The following is an 18,124-nucleotide window of genomic DNA, read 5'->3' as shown; positions in this document are numbered from 1 at the left end:
TTTAAAGATATATTTTTTGACAGTCGCATAAATTTAGGTTGGTTTTTCTTTTAATATTTTGATGCTGCTCCTCCCTTGTCTTCTCACTTACAAAGTTTTAAATGAGAATTTTGCTATTATTCCTATTGTTGTTAACCTCCTTGAAATTTTTAGATTCACTGTCTTTAAAAATTTTAGCTTTTAGCACTGATTTTAGCAATTTAATTATCATGTGTATTGATATGATTTTCTCTATGTGTAGTCTACATGAGTTTCATTAAGAAATTTGGATTTTGTACTTATTATTTTAATAAAATTTGGGGTAAAAATCTTCGCCAACTATTTCTTCAAAATTTTGTTCTATAATCCTGTTTCCCACACACTTCTCTTTCTGATGCTACAAGCATGTATGTCCAACCACTTGGTATCACCCCACAAGTCATTGATGCCCTCTTTTTCTTTTTGCTTTAGTCTTTTTGCATCTCTATGCTTCTTTATGGATAGTTTATATCATGGATTTTGTCTTTAAGTTCATTAATCTTTTCTTCAATTTTATTTTTTTGTTTCACAGTCACAATGCATTTTTATTTTCTTCTTTTTGTTTAGTTACATTTTCTAACTCCCCCCCCCATTTTTTATGGTTGTTCAAGTGCAGTTGTCTCCATTTTATGCCCACCATTTTCCCCCATGCCAGCCATCCCCACTTTCCACCCTTGATCCTACATGGACAAAACCAAAGGGGAGTAAGATCTTCAACTTTATTTAATTAATGTTAATCTCATCCAGTATATGTTAAATTTCAAATACTGTATTTAAAAAGTTTTATTTGGGGCTTTTTCAAATCTTTCATTTCTCTGTTTATCACATTCATGTTTTCTTCTACATTCTTGAATATATGAAACAAATTTGCAGTGGCTTTTTGTCTAGTACATCTATCATTTCTCTCTTTTCTGGCATTGTTCTTATTGAGGATTTTTCTTCCAGTTCTGGATCATATTTTCTACTTTCATGAATGCCTATAATTTTTTTCAATTAGGTACCAAATATTATTTTTACATTGTCGGGGGTTGGATTTTGTTAAATTTCTTTAAAGAGCATTGGGCTTTGTTCTTGCAGGCATATATGCTAATTGGGAAGTTTTATATTTTCAAGGCTTATTTTTGTGCTATTTTAGGTAATACCCAGGATTATCTTTAATATAGAGGTGGTTTATCTCCATTCAATGGTAATGGCATTCTGAGACCTCTACCAATGCCCTGTATATGAAGAGGCCTCAATAGTCTGGCTTATGGGAACACAAAGTATTTCCAGGCTTTGTATGAGCTTCAGAAAATGTGCAGCTTACTGTTGTCTACTGATTATCTTCTCATTTCCTGGAGATCCAACTCATACAACCTTAGACCAATATCCAGCAAATGATTTCAGGGAACCCCTCTGTAGATTTTTAAAACTCTCTTTATCTCTCTGTGAAACTCCCTCTTTTAAGATATTGTGCCTTAAAATCTGCTTGACCCTGAGATCCTCAATGTTCTGTACTGAGTTTCTGCAATTCAGAAAGACATTAGGGCTCTGTTTTGGTTTTACCTCCCTGCATTTCAACTTGGTAATTACCTCCAGGAAGTTACCAGGGAAAATTATAGTGTTCCACTCCTTTGTTTCCCTTCTCCTAGAGGTACTGTCTATCCTCACTGTGGTCAAATGTCTTAAAAGATATTTTTAAAATATCTTAACTGAGTCTCACATTGTTTACAGTTGGAAGGCAATCCAATTCTAATAGTCCTCGTGGGTCGAATTAAATACCCATATCCCTTTACTTTTAGTCTCATCTTTATATTAGAGTACATCTACTGTTTTACAGCATATAGTTGTTGATTTTGAATCCAGTCAGATAATTTGTATTAGATCATTTGTTTTCAGTGCAATTATTATTTTATTTGCATCTGCCATCTTGCTACTTCTTTGTAAATATCCCATCTGCTCCTAGCCCTTTGTTTTAGTTTGTTTACCTTTTATTTTAGATAAGTCAATTATTTTAATTCTATTTTACATTCTCCATCTGATTTTTAACTATATAAATTTTGAAATAGTTTTAGCAGTTAATCTAAAGATGACAATATGAATACTTATTATAGCTTACCTTAGCTACTTAATAACCAATGCAGTAAACTTGAAATTTTGACTACATTCACATTCAATTTTCTTTGTGTTATTTTTGTTACATATTTTTGTGCTATGTTCATTATGGACTCCACAAGAAATTGTTGATTTTTGTCACTTTTAATTGTCTATAGTCTTTCATATACTACATATTTATCTTTTTTGTACCTTTTATTCTTTTCTACAGTTCAGTGATCCCATCTGGAATTATTTTCCTTAAGACAGAGTACCAATTCATTTCCAATATAAATATTTACATGTGTAGGATTAAATATATCTTCTTATTTGCTTTTAAAATTTATCTTGTATTTGTGTTTTTTCTATTATTTTCATTTTAATATTAAATACTAAAAATATTTTCCCATTATTTTCCCTCTATTAGCTTGCTGTTTCCACTATGCTTTTCACGGACTTCTCATTGGAAACATTTACTACTAAAACTTCCAGGCCCCCATATGGGCTGCTGATACACAATATTTGCTTTGTTATTTTTTTGCAAATAAAAAAAGAAAGGACTGGGAATGAGCATAAATGCAAAACGTATATGAAAGTATAAGTAGAAAAGGTAAAAAAATTACTTAAATTGGTATTGTGTTTCCATTTCTGTCTCACATTTTTTAGGATGACATTAAGGAATATATGATGCAATTCATTAAATTGTAGCAAAGCAAAAACAATTCTTTTAAAAAATTATTTCTAGAGAAAGAGGAAGGGAGGGAGAAAGAGAGAGAGAGAGACATCGACGTGTGGTTGCCTCTTGCATGCCCCCTACTGGGCACCTGGCCCGAAACCCAGGCATGTGCCCTGAGTGGGAATCAAACCAGCAACCCTTTGGTTCACAAGCCGACACCCAGTCCAATGAGCCACACCAGCCAAGACAGAAAACACAGTTTTATTTTAGCACCAATTACTTTATCTTTGACAGCTGAGTCACTACCTTTGTTGGAATTTTTATTGGTATTGTTGGTTGGTACACCAAAAAGTTATGTATTCTCAGTGGTGGACAATTTTTAATTAAAAGGTGTAAATAAAGAATCAAATATTTCATTTTGTTCTGGCATCAGAAGACTCATTAGGTTTTTAATTTTTAAAATGCAGTTGATTGGCAGTTATTTAGCTTGACTAACTCAAAATGTTCTCTGCAAATTTCCTCTTCCATGAATGTTAATTTGACATTTGAAAGTATATTTGAGGATATTCCATAATTCCTTCATTTGTAATATTCAGACAAATATTGAGGAAAAGACATTAGGGAGCAGAAAGTTTAAGTTCACTTTGTGACATTTGATGATTGTTGTAAAGTTTATCCAAGACATGCTCTATTCAACTTCCAATACATCTAATATAGCATACAACAATCAAAATAATGATGATAATATTTTTGCATAAAAAGTATTTACCAGGCAGGGTCACACTTAAAAAAGAAACTTAAGGAATTATTGTGCTTAAGGCTATGTTCAACTTAAGGTCATGTGTCATTTTCATTGACTAAACTCAAAATTATCACTATACATTTGCTTTTTAAAAATTTTGTCATAATAATTTTGATTACATTGAATTATTAAAATATACCATTCCACATTTGAATCCTTTTACACATTTTTGCATTTTTGTCTTCATGTATTGTTTTCTTTTTTTACCTTTGATATAAGTATCTTATTTCCCTCAAGTTTTAATACAGAGCAACCAAATTCCTTTTATTTTAGATAAATTTTACTAATTCTCACCATTATTTCCACTTGTCTTTGCTTACCTAGAAATATAGAGGACTATATTTCCCAGTCTTGTAAATCGGATGGGACCACATGACTAATTTTGGCTGACTGTCACTTCAGGGATGACAGACACACTTAGGACCCATTGCATCATGCTCTCTTCACCTTCCATAGTGCACCCTGAAGCACCATGTTGAGATAGATGTGCCATAAAACAGAAGCAGCTTGGAATACTTAACTACCACATGGAGAATATTGCCCTGAAAAATCATGAGGGCCTCCAAAAGAATTTGAATGAACAAAAACTAAACTAATTTAGTGTAAAGGAACTGAGATTTTTGTATCACTATCACAGAATAATCTAGAGTATCCTGACTATCACACATCTTAAAGAACGAATGTGTAGACAGGAGATGGGGGTTGGAGTGGGGAGAGCTTTTTGACACGTTACGCTATTTTATTCATTATAACTAATGTCTTGCCAAATCCTGTCAATCTTATTTTTATAATGTAATTTTGCTTTTTCATTTTTACATTTACTTCCAAACCCTCTCAGTTTTATCTCAAATTATATACAAAAGGATAAATACATTATGTGACCAGACTAGGGTTACACATATTTTTGTAGGGATACACATATTTTTGTAGGGACAGCAAAGCTCTTTAGCCCACATTGTTTCATGCTTTTATCACAGTTGTGTTGTCACCTCAAAACTGAAAGTTGAACTTTATTTACTATGGAGTTTATAAATATAAAACTAAATTTGCATGGCATGTAAAAATGCATGCTACAAAACCTTCACTCTTTAGGAATTATAAGCTAGTGAAATCGACCTGTATTTTGGGAAATCAAGACAGTATTAACTTAACTGCCTGATTGCTCATCTTGAACCATCTGAGTTCTCCTTCTGGAAAAACCATTATTAAATGAGTAAAATATTGTCACTAATCTGCATTTAAAAATAAAAGCAGAAAACATGGAAGAAAGTAATTGATAAAGAGTATTTAATCTGTACTTAGAAGTACTATATGCTTTGACTTCCTCACAGTTGTTTGTCTTTGACTCAGCCAACTGGTATACTCATGCCATAGTACCAGGACAAAGAAAAAACATAAATTCAGGTTATTAAAAAGAAACTATCATGTTGCAAATCTGTATTATTACATGGAAGGGAGGGCATAACAATAAGAGAATAAAATGAAGGGATACACTTTCTCAATACATCATATATTTTTTAAAGTCACCACAAATATGTTTGCATAAACATATCAATTTTATTTTTTAAGGAAGTCCCTCTGCTTTCTACTCTTTTTAGTAAGTAATAATGATTTTATATGTATTTTTATTAAGCTCTATCACATATTTTATTTCATAATAAATACTACAGGCAAATAATATACAGAATAAAAGTAATTCTTGGGTATCACATCTCTATGTAAATAATCTTACATTTGAGATTTAAAAAGCAACCTCACTACCATTTCAAAAGTGTTAGATACTTACATGAAATAATTAAAGGATTCTCTGACCTCTAGAAACTCTTTGGGGCTTTACATACAACTGTTAAGATACTAAATAGGTATTTGATTCTATCTCTTTTTTCAATCCCCCAAAACTATGCTTGCCATACTCATGACATTTACCATGTTAACTTTTATTTTATACTTGCTTGTATGCTTTTATGTCCTTTACTAATCTTCATGTCCCTTAGAAATTGTATCCAATATATGTAGAAATACAATAAAAGTAGGAATTCAGTAAATAGAGAATATTAGTTATGTAGAAACAAGAAATTTAATTTTTATGTCACTGGTATTAAATGTAAAGAAAAATTTTAGAATAGCAAAAGTTTTTTATTCATTCATAATTTCCCATAGTTATGATTATAGACTTCAAGTGCATATGATTTGCAAACAGCCATTTGAATGGAGAAAATAATATATTTTCTCCATTATTTTCTCCATTAGGTATAAATACATATATTTTTTCAAACCATATAAAAAGGCACAAACCTAAATAATTTATTAGGTAGTGTCATAATTCATAATTAAATGACAGTTTATAAATTCAATCCATCAGGGATTATCAGGATATCAAACAGCTCCATTCATTCAAATCACGGGTCCAATTGTGCCTACAGACAAAGAAATTTAAACCTTTTTATATTGCTTGTGAAATTCTTTCTGTGAGCATATCTATGTTCCTTCTTTGGAAGAAGGGGACTATATGTTTCCTAAAATTCTCAACAGAATCCATACGTGCCAAATACTCTAAAGTTAGAAACAGGGCATTCAGACTTGACCTCTTCCTTAATTTTACCTCCCACATTCATATTTATCCAGTCATCAATTTATCTTCTAAAATACCAGTTAAAATTGTCTCCTGCTCTTTGGCCTTAGTACCTTAGTTCAGACCCTCTTTATACCTCTTAACTGGTTTCTCTGCCTCTAGTCTATAAGATCTGTCCAGAAAAAGTTCAGCCACTGTTAATAAATGAGAACAGTTTGTGCAACATCCATGTAGCCAGGCAGCCAAGGAGAGTGGACTGGAATGCACATGTGTGAATAATGATGGTTTCACTGTACTTGTTAGTGGGGGTGGTTGACACCATTGAGTGAGCATGTGTACTGTGTGGCAGTCACATTCAAAATAACTGATCAGAGCAACATATCTGCATCAAATTTTGTGTTAAGCTTGAACATTCCTCCACCGAAACTATTTGGATGATTCAGGCTTTTGGGGACAATGCAATGAGTGCAGCACAAATAATAGTATGACACAGATAATAGTATGACACAGATGCTTCAAAGATGGTCGTGAATCTGTTGAAAGTGATCCAAGTTCTGGAAGGCCTGCAATAAGCAGAACACCTGAGAATGTTGAATGTGTATGGGCTGCAATCAACAAAGACTGGCGACCGACAGTGTGAGAACTAGAAGCTCATCTGGGGACTCCAAAAACTACTGTGTGTGAGATTTTGATGCAGGATCTTGGCATGAATGTGTTGTGGCAGAATTTGTTCCATGGCTTCTGCTACCAGAGCAAAAGGAACATCATGCTACCATTGTGAAATACTTGATTCAAACTACTACCAATGAACCAGACTTCCTCAAGAAGGTCATAACCAGAGATGAATGGTGGGGCTACAGCCATGATCTGGAAATGAAGGCCCAGTTGTTTCAATGGAAGACACCTGGTTCTCCATGCCCAAAGAAGGCATGACAAAGTCACAGCAATATCAAGACCATGTTAGCTGTCTCTTTTTTGATTGGGAAGGTGTTGTCCAGCACAAGTATGCCCCTCCAGGCCGATCAATTAATAAGGAGTATTACCTCGATGCTATTTGTTGATTCAGAGATGCAATACCACAAAAATGGCCACAGCTCTGGGCAACTGGTGATTGGTAGCCTCATCACAATAATGTACCTGCTCATACATCACATCTTGTGCAGAGATTTTTGGTGAAACATCAAATCACCCAGGTGACTCAGCCCACCTATAGCTCAAATTTGGTGCTCTGTAATGTCTGGCTTTTCCCAAAACTAAAATCTCCTTTTAAAGGGGAAGGGATTTCAGATCATTATTGAGATTGAAGAAAATATGATGTGGGAGCTGAGGGTGATTCCAACAAAGGATTTTGCAGAGTGTTTTGAACAGTAGGAGAGACATTGTGAGAACTGTGTGATGAATCAAGGTGTCTACTCTGAAGGGGACTGAGGCATCACTGTGCTATGTACAATGTGTCTTGTATCTTCTTCAAGATTTTTTCTCTATTCTTCATGTTAAATTGCTGGATACTTTCTGGACAGACCTTGTCATATACCTTTTCAACCCATCCTTCACACTTCTAGAATAATCTATCTAAAATAAAAATCTGAATATATAATTTCACTTCTTAAAACTCTTCACTGATGACACTTATTTAACATAAAATGCAAATCCTTGTGCATAATGGGAACCACACTAGATCAGGAAAGAACTTTTTGAAGTTTCATTATGTAAAGTGCTCTGTTTCCCTGTTCTGCTTACTGTATGCAACAAGATCCTTGCTCTAAACAGCAGTAGTTTTGTCCCCTTGTATTAGTTATCTCTTCTTAGGGATGTGTGAAAGTTTCTGTAGGCTCAGGATTTTATCGTGATCATAAAATATAATAGTGTAAAATTGAACTGATATTGAAGATACATAGTTTACTTAATGATTGTTTTAAACATATGGAAATGCATATATGTGACATTTCTCTCTCTCTCTCTCTCTCTCTCTCACACACACACACACACACACACACTTATTTAGGCACAGTGATTTTGAATCAGTAAGAAAGCTATAGCCAAGTTTTGACTGTGAGGGGAAAGGTGATTTTAATTACTGTATGGAAACTGTCCCTCAGATACATTTTGGCAGAGCTCCCACTGTACTTATATGTGAGATGTATGGAATATAGTTTATCTGTATGAAAAAACGGAAAGAACTACTTTACTAAGCTATTTATTACCATGATTGCAGTGGTAGTATCACAGGTGTTTATGTATGTCCCAAATCATCAAATTGTACACATTTAAATATGTGCAGTTTTTTTGTATATCAATTATTATAGTTTAATAAAGCTGTTAGAGAGTAATAATTTTAATGAAATGAAGGAAAGAATCTTCATTAATGTCTCTAAAGAGAAGGAACTTTGAAGGTAAGAAATACTTTATGGGAAATCTTAAGGACCTCCAGTAAGGTATAAGATGTAATCCACTCTTCTGTTTGTCCAATGAAGTAATTGGTCAGCTCCACCACATTGATCAAAAGGCTTTGGTATCAGAGTATTCTTAGGGGACACTCGACGAGGTGTTGAAAGCTATATCTAGGTTCAGATGGTAGGGCTGGAATTTAAGTGTTGCAAGTGCATACATTTAGAGTTGCTAATGTGCCAAAGCAGGGGTATGGAATGAGAAGGAGAAGGAATTTCTATAACTGCCTGACATGAGGTTTAGAGGCACAGGTTTTTTTTTTCAATAGGGTAAAGGAATCATGTGTTATAAGTATTATTGGAAGGCAAAATTAATGATGAATCCGTCTCCTGAAGCTTAGCAACACCAGATGTGGGGAAATGAGTAGATTCTATTTAACAGAGATTTAAGAAGGATGAGAAGCTGAAATGAGAACTAGGTTACAGTTGTGAAAAATGTTACAGGGTCTGCACTATGAAAGTAATTTTTGTTTCTTGAAATAGTAGAGAATTTAGGCAAGGGAAGAAGCACTCAGAGGCTGAGAATAGAAGAAGGAGAGATTGCCATAGACATAAAAATATTAAAAAGAACAAATGAGAGAAAAATGTTTTATTCTTGGATTATGATCAGGGACAACAGAGAAGTAAGAACTGATAGATGTAGCTACTTGCAGTTTCCAGAATAAGTAAATATCTACCCCCTTTTCCAACCTCACCCACAACAGAATTATTTGCTGTTTCTATTCCTAGAATACTATTGGCGTATCTTAACTATAAGACTTTCCAAACTGCATAAAATTTTTTCTTATTCATCTGTTTCATCTACTAGATTGTGCTTTCTTCGAGAATATCTATCATTTTATTCAATTACCTTATTATCTGACCACTTCCTGATTACTGGAACTTAAACACTAGGAAGGCAGGAACAAGTCTCTCTTATGCAACATTCTTAGCCCAACACCTAGCATATTATCTAGCATATTATTGGCATTTAATAAATTGTTTGAATGTATAAATATATCAATCAATAAATGGACATTGGTATCTCTAGTGTCTATAAAAGTGCTTGTCACATTTTAGGAACACAGTAAAAGTACATTCAGTAGATGAACAGATCAGTGGACACAATAAATTCAGACTTAAACAGAATTCAACAAATTGACAGAAAGAGGAGGATAGAATTAAAGGAGGGACATGTCAGGGCTTTTTTAATACCTACTGTGTAGATATACTTAAATGTGAGACACATAGTTATCTTAAGAATGCATCCAGTCTGACCTGGATCCCCATTTGTTGGTGATACAGAAGAAGATAGTGATTTTTTGGGACAACTAAATATTCCTGAATGCATTATAGTAGCTAGTTCTGTAAAAACATTAGCAGTAAGAGGTTAATGACTATTGAAATTTCTCAAAAAATAAACTCTTGATTCATTGATAATTGTAAACACTTTTGTAACCTAGGAATTTATCTAATAAGAAACTACATTTTCTGAGAATTTAAATTTCCATTCAGTGATGAGGAAAATTAGATGAGAAGAAGGTAGCATTTTCTAGTAAATGTAATCCAAGTAATAAGAAATGTAAATTACTTTAGGTAATTTTGAGGCACTTATAGTGTTTTTCTTCCAAATTTGTCCTGTAGTTATATAAAAATTTTTGACTAAAACATAAATTCTACTACATATTATCTGTAGCATGTTCTTAGCATATTGTCAAATTCCAATAAATACGAATGAACTGACATAGTGTTTGTTTTTACCCTCTTTTATTAAGGCATAGCATATATTTATTATATAAAGTATAAATTAAAAAGTTGTATTATGTTTTCATATGTACACATTCATGAAATCACTACTTAGATCAACTTATAGAATATCTCTAGCACTCCACAGGCCCTTTAGAATCAATATCCTACTAGACATATACACTATTCTGACTTGTATCACATTGAATTATTTTGTTTGTTGTTAATGTTTCTGTAAGTTGATATCACATATGTTGTATTACTTGTGATTGGCTCCTTTTGTTCATTATTAATATATCTAAAAATTTTATTCAGATTTTTGTATATATTCATAATATGTTCTTTTCTTTTTATTGTATATCATTCCATCATATGAATTCCATTGTATAAATAAAGCACAATTTATTTATCAGTTCTTATCTTGATGACATTTAGGTTGTTCCTAGTTTGGGACTATTTAATAAATATAGCTGCTATATATATTTGTATACAGGTCCATTGGTGGAAATAAACACTTATTTATCTTCAGTATATACCTTAAAGTGGAATTACTTCATCATAGGGATGTGTAATTTATCATTTGGTTGGTATTTGAAACAGTTTTTACAGGTATACAATCTCTCTAGATAAATACAAAAATTCAAGTCACTCCAAGTCATTACTGTCGCTTTATTGTCAAAATTTAAAAAATTTTTTAGGCATTTGAATGGACATTTAGTAGTGACTCATTGTGTTTTTAATACTCATTTCTATCATGAGTAAATTAAAGATGAGAACATTTTCATATGCTGATTGGCAATTTTAAGAACCTACTTTGCAATGTACCATTTCAAGTGTTCTTTTTTTTTTCATTTCACTGAGTTTCTAATCTGTTTATTCCTTTATGGAGTAAATATATTCTGTATACCAGCCCTTTTTGAATACAGTAAAACCTTGGTTCTCAAATGTTTCCCATCTTGAACAGACTGGTTCTCGACCAAGGTGTTCACAAAAAAAATATCACACCTGTGGAACAAAATTTCAGTTCTCAACCTGACAACACTGTCATGTTGACACCTGTACACTGTATGATACGCTGCACATCTCTCAGGCAGCAAACTAAGGCAATTCAATTTTTAAACAAATCACTTCTTGAGCAGCCTTTTGAAATGAATGAAGTTTGAGAACTGAGGCTCCACTGTACATTTAGTGTGACTATCTTTTTCCCAATTTTGGCTATGTTGTAACTCTAACAGTATCTCAATGAAAATAATTCATTAATATTTTTTTTTGTTTTTTGATGGTTTCCATTTTTGCCTTTTTTCTTTCTTATTGAGATATAGTTGACATATAACATTATATTAGTTTCAGGTGTATAACATAATGATTTCATATTCATATACACTACAAGATGATTGCCTCAATAAGTCTAATTAGCATCTGTCAACATACATAGCTACAAATTTTTTGTGTGATGAAAATTTTTAAGATCAACTCTCTTAGTGATTTGCAAATATACAATACACTATTGTTAACTACAGTGATCGTGATCTACATTACATCCTTGTGACTTATGTATTTCATAACTTGAACTTTGTACCTTTTGATCCCCTTTACTTATTTTGCCAACACCCACAATCTCTGCCTATGGCAACTACCATTTTGTTTTTTTGGATTCCACATATAAGTGAGATCATATGGTATTTGTCTTTCTCTCTTTGAGTTATTTTACTTAGCACAATGCCCTTAAGGTCCATTCATGTTGTCACAAAAGGCAAGATTCATTCTTTTTTATGGCTGAATAATATTCCATTATATATATCAGAATTTTTTTATCCATTCATCCATTGAGGGACACTTAGGTAAATAATGCTTAGTAATTAGTGATATTGAGCACCTTTTTATGCACCTGTTAGTTATTCTTTGGGAAAATGTTTATTCAGATCTTTTTCCCATTTTTTAAACAGATTGTTTATTTTTTGGTTTGAGTTGTAGAAGTTACTTACACATTTTGGATAGGATCTCCTTCAAAGATATATGGTTTACAATTATTTTCTCCTATTATATAGGTTGCCTTTTCATTTTTTATTGTTTCCTGTGCAGAAGATTTTAATTTGATGTTTATTTTGAATAAACCAAGTTGTTTATTTTTGATTTTGTCATCCTTGCTTTTGGTTTCATATCCAATAAACTCATTGCCAAAATGGATGTCAAGGAACTTTTTCATTAAGTTTTCTTCTACGAGTTTATAGTTTTAGGTATTACATTTAGGTCTTTAACCATTCTGAGGTAATTTTTGTATATGGTATAAGATAAAGGTGAAATTTTATTTCATGATGTTATCCAGTTTTTTTGGCATCATTTATTGAAGTGACTATCCTTTCCCCATTTTGTGTTCTGGGTATATTTGTTAAAGATTAGGTGACTCTATTTGCAAGGATTATTCCTGGGCTGCCTATCCTGTTTCATTGTTCTGTGGGTATTTTTTATGGCATTATCATACTGTTTTGATTACTATAGCTTTGTAATATGGTATGAAATCAGGAGTTATGATGCCTCCAGCTTTTTTGTTCTTTCTCAAGCTTTCTTTCACTATTTGGAATATTTGTGGTTCTATAATAATTTCAGAATTATTTTTCTATTTCTGTGAAAAATGCTATTGGAGTTGTGATAGAGACTGCATTGAATCCATAGATAGCTTTGGATGGTATGAACATTTTAGCAATATTAATTCTTCCAGTCCATAAACCTGAGATACATTTCCATTCATTTGTGTGTTCTTGAATTTCTTTGATCAAAGTCTTAGTTATTTCAAAGTATATTTTATTACTTATGCTATTACAGTTGCCCATTTTTCTCCCCTTTATTCTGCTCCACCCTGTACTCCCCTCCCACCAGCATTCCCCTCCCCTCAGTCCATGTCCACAGGCCTTATATATAAGTTCTTTGGCTTCTCCATTTCCTATACTATTCTTAACCTCCCCCTGTCTATTTTCTACCTACTGCTTATGCTTCTTATTCCCTGTACCTTGTCCCCCACTCCCCCTCCTCCCTCTCCCTGCTGAATACCCTCCATGTAATCTCCATTTCTGTGATCCTGTTCCTTTTATAGTTGTTCACTTACTTTACTTTTTGTTTTTAGGTTCAGTTGTTGATAGTTGTGAGTTTGTTTTCATTTTACTGTTCATATTTTTGATCATCTTTTTCTTAGATAAGTCCCTTTAACATTTCATATAATAAGGGCTTGGTGATGATGAACTCCTGGGAAGAGCTTTATCTGCCCTTCCATTCCAAATGATAGCTTTGCTGGGTAGAGTGATCTTGGATGTGGGTCCTTGCCTTTCATGACTTTGAATACTTCTTTCCAGCCCCTTCTTGTCTGTAAGATTTCTTTTGAGAAATCAGCTGATAGACTTATGGGAACTCATTTGTAGGTAACTGTCTCCTCTTTTTCTTTTTCTTTTTTATTGCTTTTATGATTGTCTCCTTCTCTTTAATCTTGGGTAATATAATTATGATGTGCCTTGGTATGTTCCTTTGTGGATCCAACTTCTTTGGGACTGTCTGAGCTTCCTGGACTTCCTGGAAGTCTATTTCCTTTGCCAGACTGAGAAAGTTATCCTTCACTATTTTTCAAATAAGTTTTCAATTTCTTGCTCTCCCTCTTCTCCTTCTGGCACCTCTGTGATTCAGATGTTGGAATGTTTGAAGTTGTCCAGGAGGTTCCTAAACCTCTACTCATTTTTTTTGAATTCTTGTTTCTTCATTCTGTTCTGGTTGAATGTTTAGTTCTTCCTTCTGTTCCAAAACATTGATCTGAGTTCCAGTTTCTTTTCCTTAACTGTTGGTTCCCTGTATATTTTTCTTTATTACCTTTTGCATAGCCTTTCCTTTTTCCTCTGTTTTGTGACCATATTCAACCATTTCTGTGAGCAACCTGATTACCAGTGTTTTGAACTCTGCATCTGGTAGGTTGGCTATCTCTTCATCACTTAGTTCTATTTTTGGAGTGTTGATGTATTCTTTCATTTAGGCCATATTTCTTTGTCTCATAGCACCTGTTACATTGTAAGAAGTAAAGCATTAAGTATGCCACGATGGGGCAACCCACCTTGCTGCATTATGACATTGTATGTAGGGGACAGGTCCGAGAGAGGACAATGCTGCTTGCTCTGCTCTCAGCCAGCTTTCAATCACTTCCCCTGTGACTCACAAGCAAATTGGGACATTCTAGTGCTGATTCCAGGATGGATGGGTTTGTGTACATTCTATGACCCTGTGGGTCTCTCCAGTGACTCTCCTGTGAAGCTGGGAGCTTCTCCTGCCACTGAAACCCACACAGGTTTTTATGGTCAGAGGTTTTGAGGCTATGTTTCCCCTCACAGGAATCTTGGGTTGCACAATCTGCCTTGTTCCCCAGTTGTTCCTCCTGCTTTATCTGCACACAAATGTGGGACCACCCCATCCTCCAGCTGCTGCCTTGCCTTGCATCCTCTCCACCCTAGCTACCAGTCTCTGCCCCTCCTACCTGTCTGAATGAATTATTCTTTTTTAACTCCTTGGTTGTCAAACTTCCATACAGTTTGGTTTTCTGGCAGTTCTGGTAATTTTTTGTTTTTAAGTTTGTTGTTGTCCTTCTTTGGTTGTGCAAAGTGGCAAACTGTATCTGCCTATGCCTATATCTTGGCTGGAAATTCCAAAGTCTAATAGTTTTAAGTTTACAGACCTTCTACCTCGTAGGTTAAATTTATATCTAAGAATTTTATTATTTTTATGCTATTGTGAATGGGATTGTTTGTTTTGTTTGTTTTGGGGTGGTTATTAGTGTATAAAAGTGCAAATTATTTTTGCACATTTATTGTTGATTTTGTATTCTGAAAATTAATGAACTGATGTATTAGTTCTAACATTTTTGGGTAGAGTCTTTAGGAATTTTTATATATATGATTATGTGATTCACAGAAACAATTTTGCTTCTTCTTTTCTGACTTGGATGATTTTTAGATATTTCTTTTTCTTTACTCATTGCTCTGGCTATAACTTTGAGTACTATGTTGAATTAAAGTGATGAAAGTCATCATTCTTAACCTGTTCCTGATCTTAGAGAAAAAGCTTTCAGCTTTTCAACATTAAATATGATGTTAGCTGTGAGCTTCTAATATATACATTTATTTTTTGAGATATGTTCCTTCTACACCTAAATTTTTAAAAGTTATTATCATGAAAAATTTTTATTTTTATAAAATACTTTTTCTGCATTTAGTGAGATGATTATATGATTTTTATCTTTCATTATATTAACATAGTGTATCACCTTTGTTGATTTTCATATGTTGAACCATATCTGCATCCCTGGAATAAGTCCCACATAATAATGATGTATGATTCTTTTATGCTGTTAAATTTGATTTTCTATTGTTTTGTTGAGGACTTTTGCATCTAGGTTCAAATGTAGTTTCTGGCCTATAATTTCTTTTTTTGTTGTGTCCATAACTGGCTTTTTGTAAAATAACACTGACTTCTTCAAATGATTTTGAAAGTGTTCTCTCCATTAAATTTTCTTTTTAAATAAAGTCAAATTTCTTTTCAATAATAAGCTTAAATTAGCAAATTTGTTATGTATCTTTAATAAAGATTATATTTTGTATGAGTGTTCACTCAATAAACCTCCAACTTTGTTCTTGTTTTGGTTAGGCCCTTTGCTTTCCACAGACATTTGCTAACCAGTTTGTCAATTTCCACCAAAAAATGTACCTTGGTTTTGACAGAGATTGTGATGCATACAGAGATTGACTTTGGAAGAAGTAAAAATCTTAAAATATTGAGTCTTCCCTGACATGGAAAATGTTAGTTTCTCTTTTTTCTGGTTTGCTCTAACCTAACTCAACAATATATTGCTGATATCAGTATGGAGATTTTGCCCATACCTAATATTTATTTTGGGAATTTGATTTTTTAATGTTACTATAAATAGTAGTTTTCAAGTTTTATTTTTATTTTTGGCTTTAGGTATATAGAAATACAATTAAATTGTATACTGACTGCTTACCATCAACTTTAATCAGTCCCTTTATTAACTCATTATTTGTATACATAAAATAGTTATCTATGAGTAAAAACTGTGTTACTGTTTTCATTTTAATCTTTAGTCCCTTTCTTCCTTTTCCTGGTCTTACTGCCGTGGCTATAAATTTCAGTACAATGTTGAATAGAAGTGATTTTGTTGGAAATCTTTTTTTTAATCTCTTTAAGCTCCTCTTTATCACTTTCAAAGTTCCTTCCAACTTAGATCATTTTTCTTCCACCTGCAAAACTGCCTCTAGTATATCATGTAATGCAGTTGTTCTAATCACAATATCTCAGTTTTTTCTTTTCAAATGTCTTTATTTTGCCCTTATTTCATGAAGGGTGTTTTATATGGATAAAAGTATTCTATAATTTGTTTCTCAGGGGCTGTCTTGCATGGAAAGCACCTGCACAGCAGCTTGGACACCATGGTTAGGGTTGAGCCTCACATTCAGCCAGCCTGAGGGTCATGCCTGCACAGGAACAAGCCAATAGTAATGAAGACTCAGTTGAAATAGGAGGGCACACATGACCCATACAATTGGCATTCCTATAGTACCTGGGTCAGGAGATTAAGGAGACTACACTACTGGGTCCTACAGGAGACTACTACATAAGGCCACCCCATGAAGGGTGGGAATCATGGCAGATCTATCTCATATATAGAAACAAATACAAATAAGTGGCTAAAATGGGGAGACAAAGAAACAGGCCCAAAAACAAAGAATAAGAACAATCTCCAGAAAAGGAAATAAATGAAATGAAGGCAAGCAATTTACCACAGAGAGAGTTCAAAGTTATGGTTACAAGGATGCTTGAGGAAGTTAGAACTATAACAGCATTAAAAAACATAGAAACCATGAAAAAGAACCAGTCAGAAATGAAGAATACCATATATGACATCAATAATACACTGGAAGATACAGTGGCAGGTGTGGCACAGTTGGCTGGAGCGTTGCTCTGCAAACCAAAAAGTCATGGTTTTGATTCCTGGTCATGCCACATACCTAGGTTGCATGTTTGGACCCCATTCAGGGTGCAGTGTTTCTCTCTCACATTTATGTTCCCTTCCTTCTCTAAAGTCAATAAGCATGTCCTCAGGTAAGGGTGAAAAAGAATACACTTAAAGAAATAACATATAGGTCAGATCAAGCATAGGATTGAATCAGCAATGTGGAAGACAAAGTAAAAAAAATACTCAATTAGAGCAGCAAAAAAATTGAAAAAAGAACAAGGATAGTTTAAGAAAACTTTGGAACAACATGGAACATAACAACATCCACATCATAGGGGTACCAGATGAGAAGAGAAAGAGCAAAGGATCAAGAAACTATTAGAAGAAATATGACTGAAAGTTTCCCTAACCAGAGAAAATAAAAGACAAACAAGCCCAAGAAATTCAGAGTTCCAAACAATATGAACCCACATGCCCACACCAAGACACATCATAATTAAAATGGCAAAGGTTAAAGACAAATTGAGAATCTTAAAGTCATCAAGAGAAAAGCAGATAATTACCTACAAGGGAGCTCCTATAAGACTGTCAGCTTATATTTCAACAGAAACATTTCAGGCAAGAAGGGATTGACATGAAATATTCAAAGTGGTGAAAAGCAAAAACCTACAATTAAGACTTCTTTACCCAGAAAAGCTATCATTTAAAATTAAAGCAGAAATAAAGAGCTTCCCTGACAAGAAAATCTAAAGGGGTTTGTTAGCACCAAATCAATATTAAAAGAAATGTTAAAGGGCCTGCTTTACAAAGT

This window comes from Phyllostomus hastatus, unplaced genomic scaffold (assembly GCF_019186645.2).
Source record: "Phyllostomus hastatus isolate PE091 unplaced genomic scaffold, TTU_PhHast_1.1 phas_contig_90, whole genome shotgun sequence".
NCBI classification, from domain to species: Eukaryota; Metazoa; Chordata; class Mammalia; order Chiroptera; family Phyllostomidae; genus Phyllostomus; species Phyllostomus hastatus.
This window is presented reverse-complemented; position numbering follows the sequence as displayed.